The sequence below is a fragment of the Kogia breviceps genome, chromosome 1 (genome assembly GCF_026419965.1).
Source record: "Kogia breviceps isolate mKogBre1 chromosome 1, mKogBre1 haplotype 1, whole genome shotgun sequence".
In the NCBI taxonomy this organism is placed as follows: Eukaryota; Metazoa; Chordata; class Mammalia; order Artiodactyla; family Physeteridae; genus Kogia; species Kogia breviceps.
This window is the reverse complement of record NC_081310.1, coordinates 82,004,992-82,023,404: the sequence shown is the minus strand read 5'-3', so window position 1 is coordinate 82,023,404 and position 18,413 is coordinate 82,004,992. Positions and strand designations below refer to the sequence as shown.

At 42.8% G+C, this 18,413-nt stretch overlaps 2 non-coding genes across 2 annotated transcripts; one reads left to right on the top strand and one right to left on the bottom strand.

The window, feature by feature from the left end:
* The first annotated feature begins 1,406 nt into the window (after window positions 1-1,406).
* On the top strand, window positions 1,407-1,479 carry TRNAV-AAC (transfer RNA valine (anticodon AAC)). Its single transcript has one exon. It is a non-coding gene; the product is annotated as a tRNA-Val (tRNA).
* Window positions 1,480-7,480: 6,001 nt separating this feature from the next.
* TRNAN-GUU (transfer RNA asparagine (anticodon GUU)) lies at window positions 7,481-7,554 on the bottom strand. The gene has a single exon. It is a non-coding gene; the product is annotated as a tRNA-Asn (tRNA).
* Window positions 7,555-18,413: the final 10,859 nt, after the last annotated feature.

Here is an 18,413-nt window from a genome sequence, read left to right as displayed (position 1 = left end):
TCAGCCCTCCAGCGCTGGCGAGGATGCTGCAGTCCGGTAGCACCCTCGACGACACTTGGAGTCGACGTGGAACAAGGCAGAGCCCCGCGGCTTGGGGGTCAGTGCGCAAGCTGCCCGCGCCTTCCTCGGGGTCGGAGCACTTGAACCTCACGTGTGAAGGAAACGCGGTGACCGCCACATTAAGAAAGAAGAAAAGTAACCTCTGGAGAAAATGGCACATGCTTCCCCAAACTTGTAAAGCTTTACTTTTAAAGGAAACCAGACAGGGAGACACAGACACACAGACAGACAACGTTGCATTAAACTCTTTCAGCAAAAGGAAAGTCGTCTGCCTGCTGGCCGTGTGCTGTGAGGTGAACACGAAACCCCCTGCAGGCACCGGCTTTCTGGGAAAACCGCCTTTACCTCTTTGTCTTCCTAGGTTAAAATTCGCTCTCCATGACCTGTTGAACTGGAAAATTGTAAAAGGCAAATAAAAGACGTTTCAGACATTGTAAAAGGTAAAACAAAACTGTTCCTCAAGAAGAATGTCAAGTACGATGAGTGAGGAATGAACAACCGTGAGATGGGCGTGGACCGCGCCTGCGTCCTCCGCGGCTTTCTGCTGGGCCTGGTCTTCAAACGAAGTCAATACAGGCCGGGAAGCGCGGCTCGGCCTGCGTTGATGTTCGAGGTTTTTCCAACAGCCAAATGACCTGAGACGTCAGCCTTTGCTAGGCTTCCTGCTAAACGTGAAAGTGTGATTAAAGTACAGGACTTCAACTAGACGACTAGAATAAGCCACAGCGCCAGGAACCTGAGAAAGCCCCTTTGCTGGGAGACGCAGAAGGGCTGCTACGAAAGGGCTTTCGAGGAAGGAGCGCGCGGGTCAGGTGCAACAGAGCAGAGGGAAGGGAGGGGAGGCAGCGATGGTGGAGGGAAGGGAGGGAGGGGCGAGGGAGGGGAGGGAGGGGAGGGCGGGTCCTATGGTTCCCAGGTGGATTCGAAGCATCGATCATTTCCGAGAGCCCAGAGCACTGACCGCCTGCGCCGTGAAAAGGGCCACCGAGGCGCGGGTCCGCAGCCTTGGAGGGGCGGTGTCCACGCTGCTGGGATGCGAGCTCGCCTGGGGCTCAGGCTCACCTAACCCCCGGCTCCTGGGGCTTCCGGGAGCTGGAGAGTCCGCGGGGGCGACCCCTGCACTCTCTGTGTGTTGGATGCGGGATCGGGAAGTGAAGCTGTGGGGGCCCCAGGGACCTCGCTTCGGGGGAGGCGAGGAACTAAACTAGGGCCTCTCGGGAGCTGCAGTCTCCTTACCTGAGGGCTCGCCTGTGCTGCCAGGGTCCTTTCCTTTCGAAAATATTTGTGGCCAGTCGTGGTAAGAGATACAGTTCTTGGATGTGTCGTTAGGCAGGTGAGCAGGAGCTGTTTCCGTGGTGTAGTGGTTATCACGTTCGCCTAACACGCGAAAGGTCCCTGGTTCGAAACCAGGCGGAAACATGTGATTCCTTTTCTGAAACTGACGTTCACGTTGAAAAACCGAAAAAGTGGGCGAGTGGGATGGGTTGAGGTAACGCGTGCAGCTGTATTTTATCCCCCCGAAATACAGGAGGAGTTCCCTTATTGCCTGAAAGCCTACTCAGCACTAGGAACCATCCCTCCTTTGTCTGCTCTGTGTCACTTTGAAGACAAGGCCACAGACAGACCACGAAGGGCACAGGACAAAGCCAAGTTAAGGTTATCTTTATATTCGGAAATCCCCTCACCTTCTCATGTGGCGCCTAAATCTCCTCTACACGCTGACACGTATTTTGTCTCTGGAAACAAGAAGTTTATCCCGGTGAAGCTCACTTGCTTACCCCACCTCAGCACACTTGCGGAACACGCTGATTTGCGTGACAGAACGAAAGAGACCGACCCAACTCCGCACCGGGTGCTCGACCCAAAGACACGTAGACGAATTTCAGGCTCCAGAATTGCAGCAGGTAGGGGCACGTGAAGGAGTCGTTGCACGTGCCATTATCAGGAGAGCCCCTGTAGTGAGGTCAGAGATCAGGAAGTAGACGGAATCGTTCATCAGCCGCTGAGAGCCAAGTGGGCACCTGACTCATGAGGAAACCGAGGTTCAGAAAGAGAGCGTGACCTTGGCTCTGCCGCACACAGCGCTAAAGCTAGACCAGGATGGAACCCAGCCAGTTACCTTGCGGCCTGGCCCCAGAGCCCAAAGCGTCGCCCAGGACAGGAGAGGTGAAAGGTGTTGAGCAGCAGGGCAAGTGCTGGGAGCCTTGCACAGCTGCCTTCAGCCGCGGGCCGCTGGCAATCGCCTCCTTTTCTGCTCTGCCATTCTCAAAACTCTAACCTCACTCTTACAGTTTTCAACTGGAGAAGCCAAATTATGGAGGTTTGTTATGTCTGGTTGCCTGCTAGCTACAATTTGGCGTTTTACTGCTGCGGTCTGGATTCGATTCCAGGTCAGGAAAGCTCTAAATTGCTCTAAATCTTCCTCTTCCCGAAGAGAGGTAGTTTGCCAGAAGGGCGATGCAAGACCCTCCTCAGAGTTCCTATTGCCAGGCACCCTTCATGTGTGTGTGTGGGGGGGGGGATGTGATGAACCACCAGGGCTTCTGCCCTCCACTCTTTTCTTCCTTTATTTCAGAAACCTAGTGTCTCACATATGGAGTTTTCATCCAAAGAGAACCTGGGACTTAACTTCGAAAAACTCATTAAGAAAACAAAAACATAAAACCTTTTAAATATACAAAAATTTTGAAATACTAACATTGTCTATTCTGTACCTAATCTCACAGTTAACATTTTTCCCTTGGCGCTTACCTGGCTCTCTGTGTCCTGCAGGGAGCATAAAGGGTTCTGACTTGACAGAAAGGTGAAGGATCTTTCCTGTGGTGGGAGGTTGAGTGGAGCTGGTGGGAAATACATTAAAGGGAGAGGGAAAGTTCTCAAGAGCTTCCCAGAATTATCTGCATGGGTGCTGTCAGGGGGGTGGCTGCCCTGTGATAATGGTACTTAGTCTTGTCTTGCCCTTGACCTGGTCCAGGGTCCAGTCTGAGTCCAAGCAGACAGAGGCATCCTGGTTTGCAGAACATATTCCATTGTGCCTCTCTTCAAAGTGGGGTAGTCACTGAGCTTCTAGTTCCAGGATCCCAGGGGATGGCATTCTTGGGTTGGGTTTTGTTCTTGAACTTTCTTTCTTGGTGACATGTAACTTGGGGTGAGGCGGGGGGAGTTTAGCTCTGGATAAATTTGTGGTCTTCAGTGCTAGGTAAAAAAACAAAAAAACAAAAAAGAAAACAAAACAAAAACACTTTTAAAGAATTCTAATAGTTGACATATAATGGCATAGACAATGTTTTTGTCATGTCATACTTCTAAAGATGACTCCTTTTATGCATTTCACCAGTTTAATAATTTCTGTCTAAGAGCTATTTTCTTCTAATAATGAAGAAAATATTGGTAGCAAAGAACTCCAGTTCTATTTTTGTAAAAGTCTTGGATTTATTTTCTCTTCAAAATCCTAATGACACTGAACTGCCTAATTTTGCTATATTGTTTTTACTGGTCCAATAAGCAAACTTAAATTCCATAAATATTCAAGTTTATAAGATTTAAAAATATGTGTTGCCGTAAATTAAATATACCATATGAGATCTTTTAGATGGAGATTAAGTCTTATAATTCTAGAAGTAACTCTGTTAATTATTCCACCTACCATTTTTTTGTAATTTGCCTCATATTTTTATAGATTATAAAGTGGCCATATGGTAACAGGTTAAGAGGAAATGTCAGTACTTTAAGGGATGTTTGTGAGCATGGCCAACATTGTCACTTTTAAGAAGTGTAAAACATAAGCAATGTATGCTCCAGGAATTAAGGAGCTGTCACTGGAGACTTGCTGTTTTCCTGAAGTGTTTTTAGTTTTTAAAAATTTGTGTAGGGGGTTGTTCTTTGTTACCTGCCTTCTAGATCATGAAGGCATTCTTTTCCCTTTTCCCATTCTTTGTTAGGCTTTCCTTGTCTTTTTCACTGCTAGTGCCCCGGGAGAGGGGTGGGAGGACACACCTGGAAAGGACACAGTGCCAAGCTGTTGTGCTTCTGCCACACTTTTTCTTTTTTTGGATGCCTCCAGATGTGGGCTCAGCAAGGCAGGGACCTTGGGTTTGCTCACTATGCAGTATCTCTCCCAGAGTAGGGCCTGGCATTTAGTAAGCCCATAATATGTGCTCGGTGATTGAAGGCATTCTAATGAGAGATCCTGGAAAGCAGAAGAGGAGGAGAGAAAAGTGGGTAAAATTGGGGGCAGTCTAGAGTATGAGGGACAGAGAGAGAGAGACAGACAAAGACAAACAGAGAGAGAGAGAGAGAGTGAGTGAGTGAGTGAGAGAGAGAGTGATTGTCCAAGAACCATATTTAGTGTGTAAAAGCCAAAGAGCTCAATTATGCTCATGAGATTCAACAGAAGAACCAAGGGAAGGTGAGCCAATAACCCTTTGTGTCCAGGTCTGCACCTGATGCATTATCAGCAGTAGGATTCTGTTGGTTCTAATGATTTGTCTCAAATGGGATAATTTTTTTTCAAAAATAGCCAAACACTGTCAAGGAATTACATACTGAGTTATCAGTATGCTAGTTCACCCTGGTATAGGATGCACACAGTCATTAGATTGCGTGCATTCAACAAAGGCAAAAATGCAATTCACAAAGGAAAGGGAAGAGGAACAAATGTCTGAGACCAATGGTTTCCCCACCTCCAATCAATAAGCTACTTGGCAGGAAGCAATCTCAGATCATTCTAGTCAGTCTTCTCTGGACCCGATTATGTAGGTCGCCACTGAAAATAATTACAATTGTTGGAAGACTTTCTAAACATCTTGGAGGTTTAGTTGCCGAACATATATGCAGTAGGGTGTCTCTGGGTAATGTCCACATTGTCTTTCTGTTGTATTTCTTGCTAAGTTGAGCCCAGAGGGCACCACTCCCCTTTTAAGAATATCAGATAGATGTACAAAGCTTGTTGTACAGCAAGAAAAAGGGTCTTTCATCAATCTGGAATAATACATTGGAATATAAATAAGCACAACTCCTACTGAAGCCAAACTAGGAACATATAAAAAGATGCCTTCAGCTTCTGGCAAATGTGGAGTGCCTGAAATGATGGTATATTTACCCTCTTGCTTGAAATCTCACCCTCCCCTTCTCCCCTGCCCCCAAGAAAAGCAAAAGAAAAAAAGACATGAAAGCCTAGTTTTCCAGACACTGGAAATCAGGCAACAAAGGAGAAAAACAAACAAGGTGAGCCCTACCATTGGCCCAGCTTACTGCTTTCAGAGAGATTCCAAGCTGGGCATGAGGAGTAGGTCCTTGATAGAGGAGATAAAGCTGAGAGTCTGTGGAGAGCAAGGGAGCTGGAGTCCACAGGACAAAGATCCAGTGATGAGAGAGATGGAAGAGAGAATCCAGACATATGTAAAAGATCTTCCTCAGGTAGTCAGCAGAGTTCTGATCAGGGTCTACTTGCAGAGAAACTGCCTGAAGCCAAGGAAAGAAAATTCTGAAACGATCATGGAACTGTGCCTGGTGCTCACACAGGGCAGAAAATCTTACTCAATCCCACCAGCCATACTGGACTACTCATCATTCATCGGCCATTGGCAAGAGCCCTCAGGAAGTTTGCCTCAATAGTGGGAACACTCAGTCCTAGACTGATCTACCTAGAAATCATAAAAGCAAGATCTATATACATTAAACTGATTACAAGTCACTTAACTGTCCCCCAAAATGAATCTCAATTTTCATAGGAATGCCAAAATAACCAGTTTCCAAAAAGGGAAACTTTGACAAGGTCTGGCATCCAATCAAAGAATACCAACCATGCAAAGAGGCAGGAAAACATGTCCCATAAGGAGGAGAATAATCAATCAATCAAAACTGAACCAGAATTGATATAATTTAAAATTAGTAGAGAAGATATTAAAATAGTTATTATAACTGTGTTACGTATGTCCAAATAGTTAAGTAGAGATGTAGAACATATACAAAAGTTGAGAATCAAACTTCAGAGATGAAAAATATAATGTCTGGGATAACATATTCACCAGCTAGAATTAACAGATGAGACATTGCAGAAAAAAAAGACTGTGGAACACAAAGCCACAATCAATTTTAAAATATCCAAAATGAAATTCACAGTCAAAAAAAATTTTTTAATGAGCATGCATAAGTGAAGGGTAGGGCAACTTTAAAAGGCCTGATATAATTGGAGTCCCTGAAAACACTGGGGGTGAAATTTTATGGAAGAAAATATTTTTGAAGAAACAATGACAGAAAACATTCCAATCATAATTAAAATTATAAACCCACTGATCCAAGGAACCAAATGAACCCTGACACAAGGAACGTGAAGAAAACCACACCTAACACGTTATAATTAAACTGCTCAAATCCATTGAAAAAGAAGGAATCTCAAAAGAAGCCAGGAGAATAAGACATGCTGCATACAGAAAAAAATAAAGATTATATCATATCATTTCTCATCAGAAACAGTGGATATAAGAATATAGTGAAGCAACATCTTTAAAGGCCTGAGGGGAAAAAAAAGTTTACATAGAATTCTATGCTTCTTCCCCCCAAAGAGTTTTGGAAAAATAAGGGTGAAAAATTTACAGACATACAAATGTTGAAGGACTTCATCACCAGCAGACCCACACTACAAGAAATGTTAAAGAAGTCCTTCAGGAAAAAGGATACTCACACCAGATGGAAATCTGGATGTACACAAATTGATGAAGGACAACAAAAATGGCATCTGCAGGGAAAATATACAACATTTATTTTTATTATTGGTATTATTATTACTATTTAAATCTTTTTAAAAACATGGGACAGTTTAACGAAAAGTAACAATGATGGATTGTGGGGTTTATAACATATGCAAAGTAAAATGTAGGACAATAGCATAAAGGCCAGCAGGGGAGAAATGTGAAGAGGTGTGGCATCGCTAGCAGGCAGGCTGTGGTAAGTTACCGATGTACGCTGTAAAGCCTAAAGCAGTCGCTAAAATAGCAAAAGAAAGAGTTATAGCTAATAAGCCAACGAAGGTGAGAGAATGGAACCATATACAAAACCATGTAACTACTATAATAGAGCAGTTGCTCTTCCAGAACTCTACCCTATAGACATGTGCACACGAATGATGTTTTATTTGTTAAAAAAATAAAGCATAGGACCAAATTAATTTCAAAGTTATATGGAAAGGGTTCAATAAATACTAGTACAAACAAACAGTGGAAGAAACTTCTATGCTAAAAGGAACCCAGAAGATAACGATGAGATGAAGAATCCTGGATTCCAAGTTTTTTCCTCCAGAACTCTTCTGTGAGGACCAGTGATGATCTCGGCTTACGTCCTCTTGTTGTGCATAAGACTCGGGGAACAAAAGAGAAATGGAGGGCTTCTGCAGCAATGTACACTCTAAAACGGTAAGGCCCGTCCCTGGGTGGGCTCGAACCACCAACCTTTCGGTTAACAGCCGAACGCGCTTACCGATTGCGCCACAGAGACACCTGCGAGTTGCCCTTCCTCTCCCCTCCCCCACCTCATCTCCATAGAGAGCAAGTCCGCCTTTCTGAGGACTGAGGAGCTGGCTCCAAGCTTCGGACAACCGGAGATGTGGAGTCGACGCAGCGCGTTCGTTCAGTGGGAAAGCCGTGCGTCGGGCGATTCCGAAGGCAGAAGGGAGCAGAGCGTCCCCGCCGCGCCTTGCTCCACACCCGCCGCAGTTGCCAGCGCCCCGGAGACGCCAGGGGTCGCGACCCTACCCGCCTGAGCCGAGTGGGGCCCAAGGGAAGCTGAACGCCCCGTGGGCTTCGTGATGGCTCCCCGTTTGGTCCGTCTTCACCCGACCATCTGGGCTTGGCCTCGGGAGCCGGAAAGAGGGGGTGGGGAGGGTTGCTCAAAAGGGAAATATAAAGAGGCGGGAATGAAGCAGGGGAGGCAAGGACAAAGCAAAGATAACTTCCTGGAAGGCTGTGCAGAGACAAGGGCTGGACACAGGGGAAATGAAAAATGCATCAGAATTGGGAGGGGAAAACGGAGGGAAGATATGAAGGAAAATCAGGAGTGCCTGCAGTTATCCAACAACAAAGCAGAGCAGTAACTGGAACGGATTTATGTCAAAATGAGAAGAGCAAGAGTGCAGTTGACTGCCAGCACCGTGGCGCTCTGTGGTCTTATAGTGGTTAATACTCTGCGTTGTGGCCGAGTCCGAGTTATGGCAGTGTTTTCCCCATCTTTTGCGTTGTATCTACCAAAGCAACTCTTAGCTTGTCGCTGGCTTGTCCAAACGGAGTAAGGTAAGGAGAACGGAGGTCAGCCCATCCGTGCACTAGGCTATAGAGCTCTGGATGTGCTCCGGCTCTCATCATTTAAGAGAAAATATCTAAAGATCAGGTTCAAGCTCTAAATGAGTCTTATGTGTAACTTCCACGAAGGAAATGGTCTAGTCACACGGGGATTTTGTTTGGTTTTTGTTTTTGGTGCAAATGTTTCAAACATCAGTCATGCTTTTTTACACAAAATAAAACAGATTTTAAAGAGTTTACAGTATACTGTAAACCGATCATGGTCTACACTAGATTTTCTGATATCCGACCACCAATCCTAAAAGGAAATTATTAAGGTGTGTTTACAGAACAAAATGCACAAATCATTAATGGGCAGCTATTTAACTATTGAAATGTGTGATCATCACCAGGATCGACAGAAGATTTTTATCATTCAAGCATGGCCCTTTGATACTCTCCAGGTAATGCCTGTACATCCCCTGCTACTTTAAATTACTCTGATGTCTACCCCTTCAGATTAGGCTTGTCCTTTCTTCAAGTTCATGTGAATGAATATATAATTTTTCTATCTAGCTACTAACAAGCAACATTATATTTTTGATATATATGTATGTTATTGAGTTTCTCACACCTTAATTTTGGTGTTAATGATAAGCATGACACTAATGTAAAACCATGTCACAAATGATGGACATTTGGGTAATTTCAAACTACAGCTTTGGGGAAAGGCTCATATGAATGCCATTCTACTAGTTATTTGTGGATATGAGAATAAATGTCCACTGAAGGAAAGAGAGCAATGGACAGGAAATTGGCAAGGAAAGCAAGACCAATGGTCTTCTATCCTAGAGGTTTTAGTATGAGGGGGTGAAGGGGAGCAGTGAGGCAGGTCATAGAGAAGTGGAATATTTACTGCCACTGAAGGTGGCAGTAAAGGTGACTAGACACTAGAATATGACTGCCAGTCACAGATGTGTCAAAACACTCATGGTTCCATAACCTTACGTGCCACCAGCAACAGCTGCAGAAAATTGCTTCTTCTCACTTCTGCAATTTCTCTTGAGTGCATCTAGTGGCATAACATAATTTCTATGCAGAAGCCAAGCTGCAAGAGAATCTCAGACAAATCTAGTCACAGACTTTACATTTTTCGCAAAATGTAACTCAAAATAGTTCATAGACCTAAAAGGAACGTGTTAAACTATAAAACTTCCAGAAGATAGCATAGGAGAAAATCTATGTGACCTTGGGCTTGACACTAAGTTTCTTGGGTATGAAACCAAAAGCGCCAAGAAGCATATGAAAAAATGCTTAACATCCTATGTCATTAGGGAATTGCAAATGAAAACAACAATGAGATACCACTACACACCCATTAGAATGGTTAAATCCAAAAAACTAACAGTACCAAATGCTACAGCAGATTGTGCAACAACAGAAATCATCACTCATTGCTCATGGGAATGAAAAATGATACAGCCATTTAGGGAGAGAGTTTGGCAGTTTCTTACAATAGCGACACATAGCCTTACAATATGATCTAATAATCGTGCTCCTCCTAGGTATTTACAGAGATCTGTTGAAAACATATGTCCACACAGAAATTTGCACACGAAAGTTTAAAGCAGCTTTATTAATAATTGCCCCAAACTGGAGGCAAGATGCCCTTCAATAGGTGAATGTATTGAACAAAATATGGAATAGTACTAAGCAATAAAAAGAAATGGACTATAATCAAAAGAACCTTAAACACATATTACTAAGTGAAAAGCCAGTCTGAAAAGACTGCATACTGTATGATTCTAATTATATGACATTGAAGGCAAAACTGTAGAGATAGTAAAAGAGAGTTAACCTTAACACAAACCATGAACTTTAGTTAATAATAATGTATCAATATTGGTTTATTATTTGTAAGAAATGTATCACATAAAGGCAAGATGTAAATAATAGAGGAAACTGTGTGCAAAGAAGGAGTGAATATGACAACTCTGCTATGTGCTCGATGTTTTTGTAATCCTCAAACAGTTCTAACGAGTATTAATAATGCAAAAACAAAGATCTACTGACCAGAAGATTGGAGTGGTGGAGTGTAAAACCAAAAGGCAAGATAAAAATGATTTTCTCGTGGGTGCGCCTCTCCACTGGGGGCTCATCCTTGTTCTTAATTTTACCAAGACCAGCAGACTAGGGCCTACCTCCCCAGGAAGGTCAGAGGTCCCATTCTCCAACTTCCTTCATCTCCACGCGAATTCCTCCCCACAAGCGTCCGCCTCCCTGGGCCCCTGACGACTCTCCCGTCACAGCTACTGTCCTTCAGTGACCTTCATTTCTTGATCCCCACTCCATAGTGCGATGTAGTCCAAGGATAGGATAGGAGAAAGGATAGGTAGTAACAACGGTTTCAGTTTTTCAGTTTCAAGTATTCCAAACCTCAGAGATCCAGCAGACAGACACACTTGGGGCTTCAAAGCCAGGCTCTCGCCAGGTGGCTTCTGCCCTGTAGCACTAGCGCATGCGCGGTCTCTTCGTGGCTTCAGAGGGCTGCAAAAGTACTCCTGTTGAGCTCAGCTCCTTATCACGGGAAGAGCCCCGCAGCTAAAGCTATGCTTTGGTTGGGAATCAAGCTCTTCTGAGTAGGAGAAGAGAATTCTACCATTGAATCACCAATGCCTTGGTCTGTACTGCTAGACTAGGTGTCACCAGGCAGGGTATTGGGAAGGACTTTGAAAAGCCAGTTCTAAAAATAAGTTTATACAGGCCTCTTTATTAGGCAGAACAACCCGCTCCCCCGCCCCCCCCAAAAAAAACCACACCCAGAGCAAAGCCTTGTGTAGAAGGCTTAGGTCAGGAAACACCACCAAGTTGCAGCATTCAAATCAAAATACTGGACTTCATTTCTTCACTGAGGATGCATTCTCTTTGCCCTCCCATTGCTTGGTACCTCCCAAACCCTTTCCCCCCAATCTTGAGACAAGCACAAGTTCTTTCCCTAAACAGGCACTCAGTACTCAGGGATGGTCTGGGAGGCTGGATGTTTGGGGATGTGCCTGAGTTACTCCAGATCTGAGTGACTATTGAAACTCTCTCCTCCTAAGGCTTTTTTTTAAAAGCAATTTAATTTCCTCCTGTCCTGATTCAATTACAGTAACATAAATTATAACATAATTTAATAGACTGGACAGTTAAGTGAATTTAATCTATTCTCCTCAGAATAAATAAAATTAACCAGATAAGATGCTCTTCTGGGTTGCTGAAAAAGGTCAAGAGCCAAATAGCCCTGCATTTAAGCTCTTGTGTTTGAGAGAGACCTACAAAAGGGTGAATAAGTGAAAATTTCACTCCAAGATTTCTTCCCTTTAGCCCCACCCTCTTTGGCCACTTGAGGAGGGCATGCCAGAGAAAAACGATTACATTCGATTCTGGGTAGATGCTAGAATGTTACTCTTCTATCTGATGTAAAGCTCTTTTGCCCTTTGCCTTGTCTGATATTCTGATATCCAAATTATTCCTTTTTTATTCTTTTGTTTACAATTAGCTTGGCACAGGCCAAGCACTAACCCACGCACAATCACTCCAGGGCCCCAGAGCCTCTCTACTCTCTTGGCATCTCTTTTAAGTCCCTAGAAAATCCTAAGGATCAAAAAGGGGAGCTTTCAAACTCTGTGTCTTACAAGACCTACACAAGAGTATAAGTGACATTTTCACTCCAAGGTTTATTCCCTTCACCACATCACACCATATCCTTCCCCTCTCCTTTCCAGCTCTTGACTTATTTTCAACTCTGAAGATCCACTCAAGGTCTTTTTACTACTTTATTCTTTTTTTTTCCAAAACTTTATTCTTGATCATTGTATTCTCTACCCTTTTCAATTGCTCTTCTGGAGTTTTGCTACTTTGCAGACTAATAATTCTGCCTATCTAGCTAAATTTATTTTCTCTTTTGTCTATCTGTGAGTGTGTGTGTGTGTGTGTGAGAGAGAGAGAGAGACAGAGACAGAGACAGAGATGGAGAGACAGAGAGAGAGAGAGAGAGAGAAACTTTCCTTATTTGCCCCTCTCTCTCTCTTTCATTATATAACAACCCTAGACTATAAACTATGCTAGGCACTGTGCTACCTCTTAAGAATATTTTATTTACATATACAACCTTAGTTTTCTGTGAAATATAAATCTTTTTCATATGAAAATATGTCTTCAGAAGACAGAGTGAAGTAAAATGTGATTTTGTTAGAACACAATTATGCCAAAATAAAAGTTGACACATCACACATTCAATTCTGACAGTCAGGAAAGTCTTTCCAGAGGAAACAGGCTTCTGAACTGAGACCCGAAGGATGAGAATGAATTTGAAGAATGAAGAGGGAGTTGTGAAAGGCCATCCCCTGTAGAGAGAAGCAAGTCCCTGAGAGTGAGAGAGTTCCTGACAGGTCAAGTACTTCACTGTTGTTGGATTTGAGAATTGGCAAGAGATATTCTGATGAGGAGGAGCAGGGGAAGCAGAGTACATGTCATAGAGGTAATAAGACATTTTAGTGAAGGAATATGGGGACGCTAGGTGGCTTTAGGCAACAGGCATGTCCAGATTTAGGCTACGGAAGTGTTGCTCAGGATACAGTGTGGCAAATGGATTAGTGTAGACTAGACTGGCTGTAGGGAGGCTGGCTTTTTATCTGGTTGTATTAACGGATGGAATGTATTAATGTATTAATGGGTAGAAGAGTGTAGGCATAGAGTGGCAGTAAGCCAGTGGTGCACACAATAAAGTTAAGCACTATTTGTTGACTATACTAGACATAAACTTCTGTGCCAGGAGCATGAGAGACTATATCCAAAGAGGGTAGCAAGATCTGGTTTGGACAACAGGGTGGTTGGTGATGAGGATAAACACACTAGGTAAGGGTAGGAACAGATTTGGGTGTTGTCTTGGTGATTGATTGAAACACTTGAGAGACAGTGCACACTACTCTTTGGGAGACACTGTGCCTGGGTCTGATCATAGAGTGTTGAGGCAGAGGGTGGTGTGTGATGCTGACAGGGAACTCACTGGTGTGTTGAGTTTTAGAATTTGTGACTCTGAGACGCATAGGAGGCATCGACTTGTGATTTAGGAGTTGTGAGTGGAAAATGCAGGTTTGTAGTTTAGAAAGAGGTGTGGGAATACATGTAGATCTGGTTGATGTAGTTGGTAAATGAAAACGTGTTGGCCAGAGCTGGCATGTGTCTTGGGTGTTGGGCAAGGGGCAGATAGAGCCAAAGCTCTTCAAGGTCAAGGGGATGGTCGTTTTCCTTGTTGAGTTCAAGTTTATGACTCAACAAGGAAAAGTTAGCCTCCACCTAGCTTGGCTTCTCAGCAAGAGAAGCATGACTGCACGTCTGCAGCTCCTATCTTTCAGAAAGTCATAATGGTTCCTAAGTCCCAACATGTGGGGGAGCCCCCACCCCAGGTTCCTTTGTTCAGTGTAATTTCCCCCAGGAAAAATTGGGAAAGAAATCTCTCTGTATTTCAATTTCATCAGAAGGCCAATATGTTAATATTTCACCCATGGATACTTTTCTAAAAATAAGTCTGCTCCTTATGTAACCAAGGCACCAAAGCCTATGACTCATATGCATCTCAGAGTCACAAATGCTAAAACTCAGCACAACACCGAGTCCCATTTAGGAGATTAGCTTCTCCCATATTATCAAACATTGATTGCAAACTTAATATTAATTACTCTTTTAATGATTATGGTATGTCATATATCCATTCAAATACTTTGAACACCTTAAAAAGTAGACACATATTATTGTTATAGTGGTTACAAGACTGACTCATTATTCTTGTACAAAAAAACAGTTACAAAGAACTAACTCCATTAACCAATGTGTTTCTTCATTATCTCTATTTTGATTCTGGCTCTTTTCTAATTCCAGTCTAATTCTGCTTCTGTTTCTTATTTCTTCCCTGGATTAGAATTTTAGACCCAACAATTCTACTCCTGGGTATATATCTGAAAGAAACAAAAACACTAATTTGAAAAGATACATGCAACCCAATGTTCATAGTAGTATTATTTATAATTGCCAAGGTATGGAAGCAACCTAATTGTTCATCAACAGATGATAAAGTAGATATATATACTACTACTCAACAAACTAGTGAATATAACAAAAAAAGAAGCAGACTCACAGATATAAAGAACAAACTACTGGTTACCAGTGAGTGGGGAGGGGCAGCATAGGGGTGAGGGTGTGGGAGGTTCAAACCGTTGGGTGTAAGATGGGCTCAAGGATGTATTGCACAAGTTGGGGAATACAGCCAATATTTTGTAGTAACTATAAATGGAAAGTAACCTTTAAAATTGTATATTTAGGGGCTTCCCTGGTGGCGCAGTGGTTGAGAATCCGCCTGCCGATGCAGGAGACACGGGTTCGTGCCCTGGTCCGGGAAGATCCCACATGCCGCGGAATAACTAAGCCCGTGAGCCATGGCCGCTAGGCCTGCGCGTCCGGAGCCTGTGCTCCGCAACGGGAAAAAAATTGTATATTTAAAAGTCTCAAAAATAAATTAAAATTTTTTAATTAAAAAAAGAATTTTACTTGCCTAACCTAGCAAGTTAGATCATTTTCTCAGATTCTCTAAGGTAAAAATTTGAGGTAGACAGTTGAAGGTTTAGGGTCATAAACAAGGGATCTGGATGAATCTCTGCTTATTTTCTGCAGGGTTCTGTTCTATGATTCAAAGCATTTGGATGGATATGTGACATATCATAATCATTAAAAGAGTAATTAATATTAAGTTTTCAATCAATGATTGATTATATGGGAGAATCTAATCTCCTAAATTGGGCTCCATGTTGTGCTGAGTTTTAGCATTTGTGACTCTGAGATGCATATGAGGCATAGGCTTTGGTGCTTTGCTTACATAAGGAGCGGACTTATTTTTAGAAAAGTCTCAATGGGTGAAATTATCAGAGTTGTGATGTGAGCTGACAAAACTGATATTTTGATATTTTCATTTGACTGTCCCCACTTCATGCTGTTGCCTGATTGCGAGTCTCTTTCACAAGCCTTTGCTTCGGGTGCCTGTCAGTCTGTGAGCTCTGTCTTCCAAAGACAAAGGGGTAAGCCTAGTTTGGAACATTTTTGTTTCCCCACCACCGGTTCTTCGGTCGCTCTGGAGATGCTTTCTGGAGAGCCGTCAGAGACATGGACAGGGAGAAGAATTGGTGGTTCAGTGGTAGAACATTCGCTTCCCACGCAGGAGAGCCAGGCTCGATTCCCAGCCAATGCACGGTGCTTTTCTCTTTTTTTCCCTCCCCGACTTTTCATGCTTCCTCCTTGTTCGCGTGGTGCACAGTCAAGTCCGAAAATTCCGTGGTTCTGGCCACCAGGAGTAGGAAAATGAGAACTAAACTCCTCAAGGGAGTTCTAAGCAGAAGACTCTAAGGAGTCGAGCTAAACTGGGGCTTTGCAGAGCCCTGTGGCCCTCAGGTTTCTGGGCATACAGAGTAGCCTTTGGCTCGCAGTGCAGCAGCCACCTTACTTTCAGTTTTTCTCCTGTTAGATCCTAGGAACCCAAAGAGCCATCAGGTCACTGATTCGCTCTCTGGACCTTGGGCTGACGGCTGGGCCACGTCTCACCGGGGAGCAAGGATCAAGAGAGGAAGGTCCCAGAAGGAAAGCATCTGCGGGGCCCGGCAGACACCTCAGTGGCCAGGGAGGCACTAGCAGCCTAGGGAAGAGGAAGGCGTGTGGGGAGGAATCCGCGTGGACAGGAGGAGGGATGCGAAAAGGAGGCCTTGCACAGAGGTGGGGAGAGGCCTCTTGAGTCTGTGCACTGGACACTGTGCTAAATTTAACATCGTCAGCCACCTCGGCCTCTGCGTGTCTTAGGGGCCCGTTGGTGTTGCAGGAAGGATCCTGTGCACCTGGCAATGTGTGTCAACAGTTGTTAGCCTGAAAATTTATATATATAAATTTATATATTTTTTATATTTTTAATTTTTATATTTTATATATATTTTTTTAAGGGAAAGTGAGCTACAGAATCTGGGATATGTTTATCCGGTTTTATTTTATAGCTTTTGGAGGTTCCTTCTAAAGGATTCCGACTTGAGTGTACTAGGGGTGTGGCTGCCTTAAGAGAGATTAGGAGTGATTAATTTTCCTGCAAATCTGTGGAGGATTCCCCTACCTAACAGTAGTTTAAAATCAAAGATCAGTGACATTTTGGGAGTTACCCCCCCTTTCTGTTTTAAAGAAAAACGTGATTTATTCATTTTCAAGAGTTTCCATGTTCTGAGATTGTCTTTCCACATTTTTAGTATAAAATGATGGCAATTCCTCAATTCCTCCCACACTTTAACAGGTAATAACCTTCTACCTCATCCCCACTCCTATTTTCTTCTTCTCCTTCTTCCTCTTCCTCTTCCTCTTCTTCACCTCCTCCTCCTCTGCCCCTCCTCCTCCCCCCTTCTCCTCTTCTTCCTCATTCACCTCCTCCTCTGCCTCCACCTCTCCCACCCCTACCGCTCTCCTTTTCCTCCTTCTCCTCCTTCTTCTCTTCCTCCTCCTCCATCTTCTTCTTCACCAATCTGAATGTTATCTCATTTGGGTTTCCCTTTTAATGTCCCTTATTGGTAATGAATTTGAGCACCAATACATGTTTGTTAGCTACTTAGATTTTCTTGTATAAGGGGTTCCCCCCCACTCCCCGCACAAGACCTTGTTGATTTCCCTATAGGTCTGTCTGTCTGTTTCTTCTTGTTTTGTAAGAATTCATTAAATATCGTCAGTACTAGTTGATTATGCTGACTGCAGATACATTCGCCCAAGTTGTGATCTGTCTTTTTACTCTTTATTCTGTGTTTTGATGAACAGAGATGCTTGATGTATTCACATTGATCAGTCTCTTCATTAAGAATTAGTCTTTTGTCTTATTTTTTAAATCCTTGCTTACCTTTGAGATCATGGAAATACCTTGCTACATAATACCAACTAAAATCATTTTAAGTTTCATTTCATTTTAGGTATAATCCACACTGGAATGATTTTGGTTACGGTAGAGGTAGGGGTCATATTTCATTCCCCTGTCCCCTCCCCAGTGCATGTGATTGAACTGTATGCTACAATTGTTGAATATTTATAACGTTTTTAATAACTTTATACCTAATAAAAATTTTAAATTTTATATATACCAGATAAACTCAATTCTCTTACTAATTCTAGTAATTTATCTTTCATATATGTAAATAATTATAGTATTCATTTTTCATCTTTACTTTTTTTTTTCAAGTGTATACATGTCGATCCCGAACTCCCAATCTATCCCCCCCACACCCTTTCCCCCTGGTAACCATAAGTTCGTTCTCTAAGTCTATGAGTCTGTTTTGTAAATAAGTTCATTTGTATCTTTTTTTTAAGATTCTGCATATAAGCAATATCATATGATATTTGTCTTCCTGTCTGACTTACTTCATTTAGTATGATGATCTCCAGGTCCATCCATGTTGCTGCAAATGGCATTATTTCATTCTTTTTAATAGCTGAGTAATATTCCATTGTACATATGTACCACATCTTTATCCATTCATCTGTTGATGGACAATTAGGTTGCTTCCATATTTTGGCAATTGTAAATAATGCTGCAATGAACATTGAGGTGCATGTATCCTTTTGAACCATGTTTTTCTCCAGATATATGCCCAGCAGTGGGATTGCTAGATGATATGGTAGCTCTATTTTTAGTTTTTTAAGGAACCTCCATACTGTTCTCCATAGTGGTTGTATCAATTTACATTCCCACCAACAATGCAAGAGGGTTCCCTTTTCTCCACACCCTCTCCAGCATTTATTGTTTGTAGATTTTTTGATGATGGTCATTCTGGTGTGGGGTTATATCTCATTGTAGTTTTGATTTGCATTTCTCTAATAATTAGCGATGTTGAGCATTTTTCATGTGCCTCTTGGCCACCTGTATGTTTTCTTTGGAGTAATGTCTATTTAGGTCTTCTGCCCATATTTTGATTGGGTTATTTGTTTTTTGGTCATCTTCACATCTTATACCATTTCTTTCTTTTTCTTGCCTTT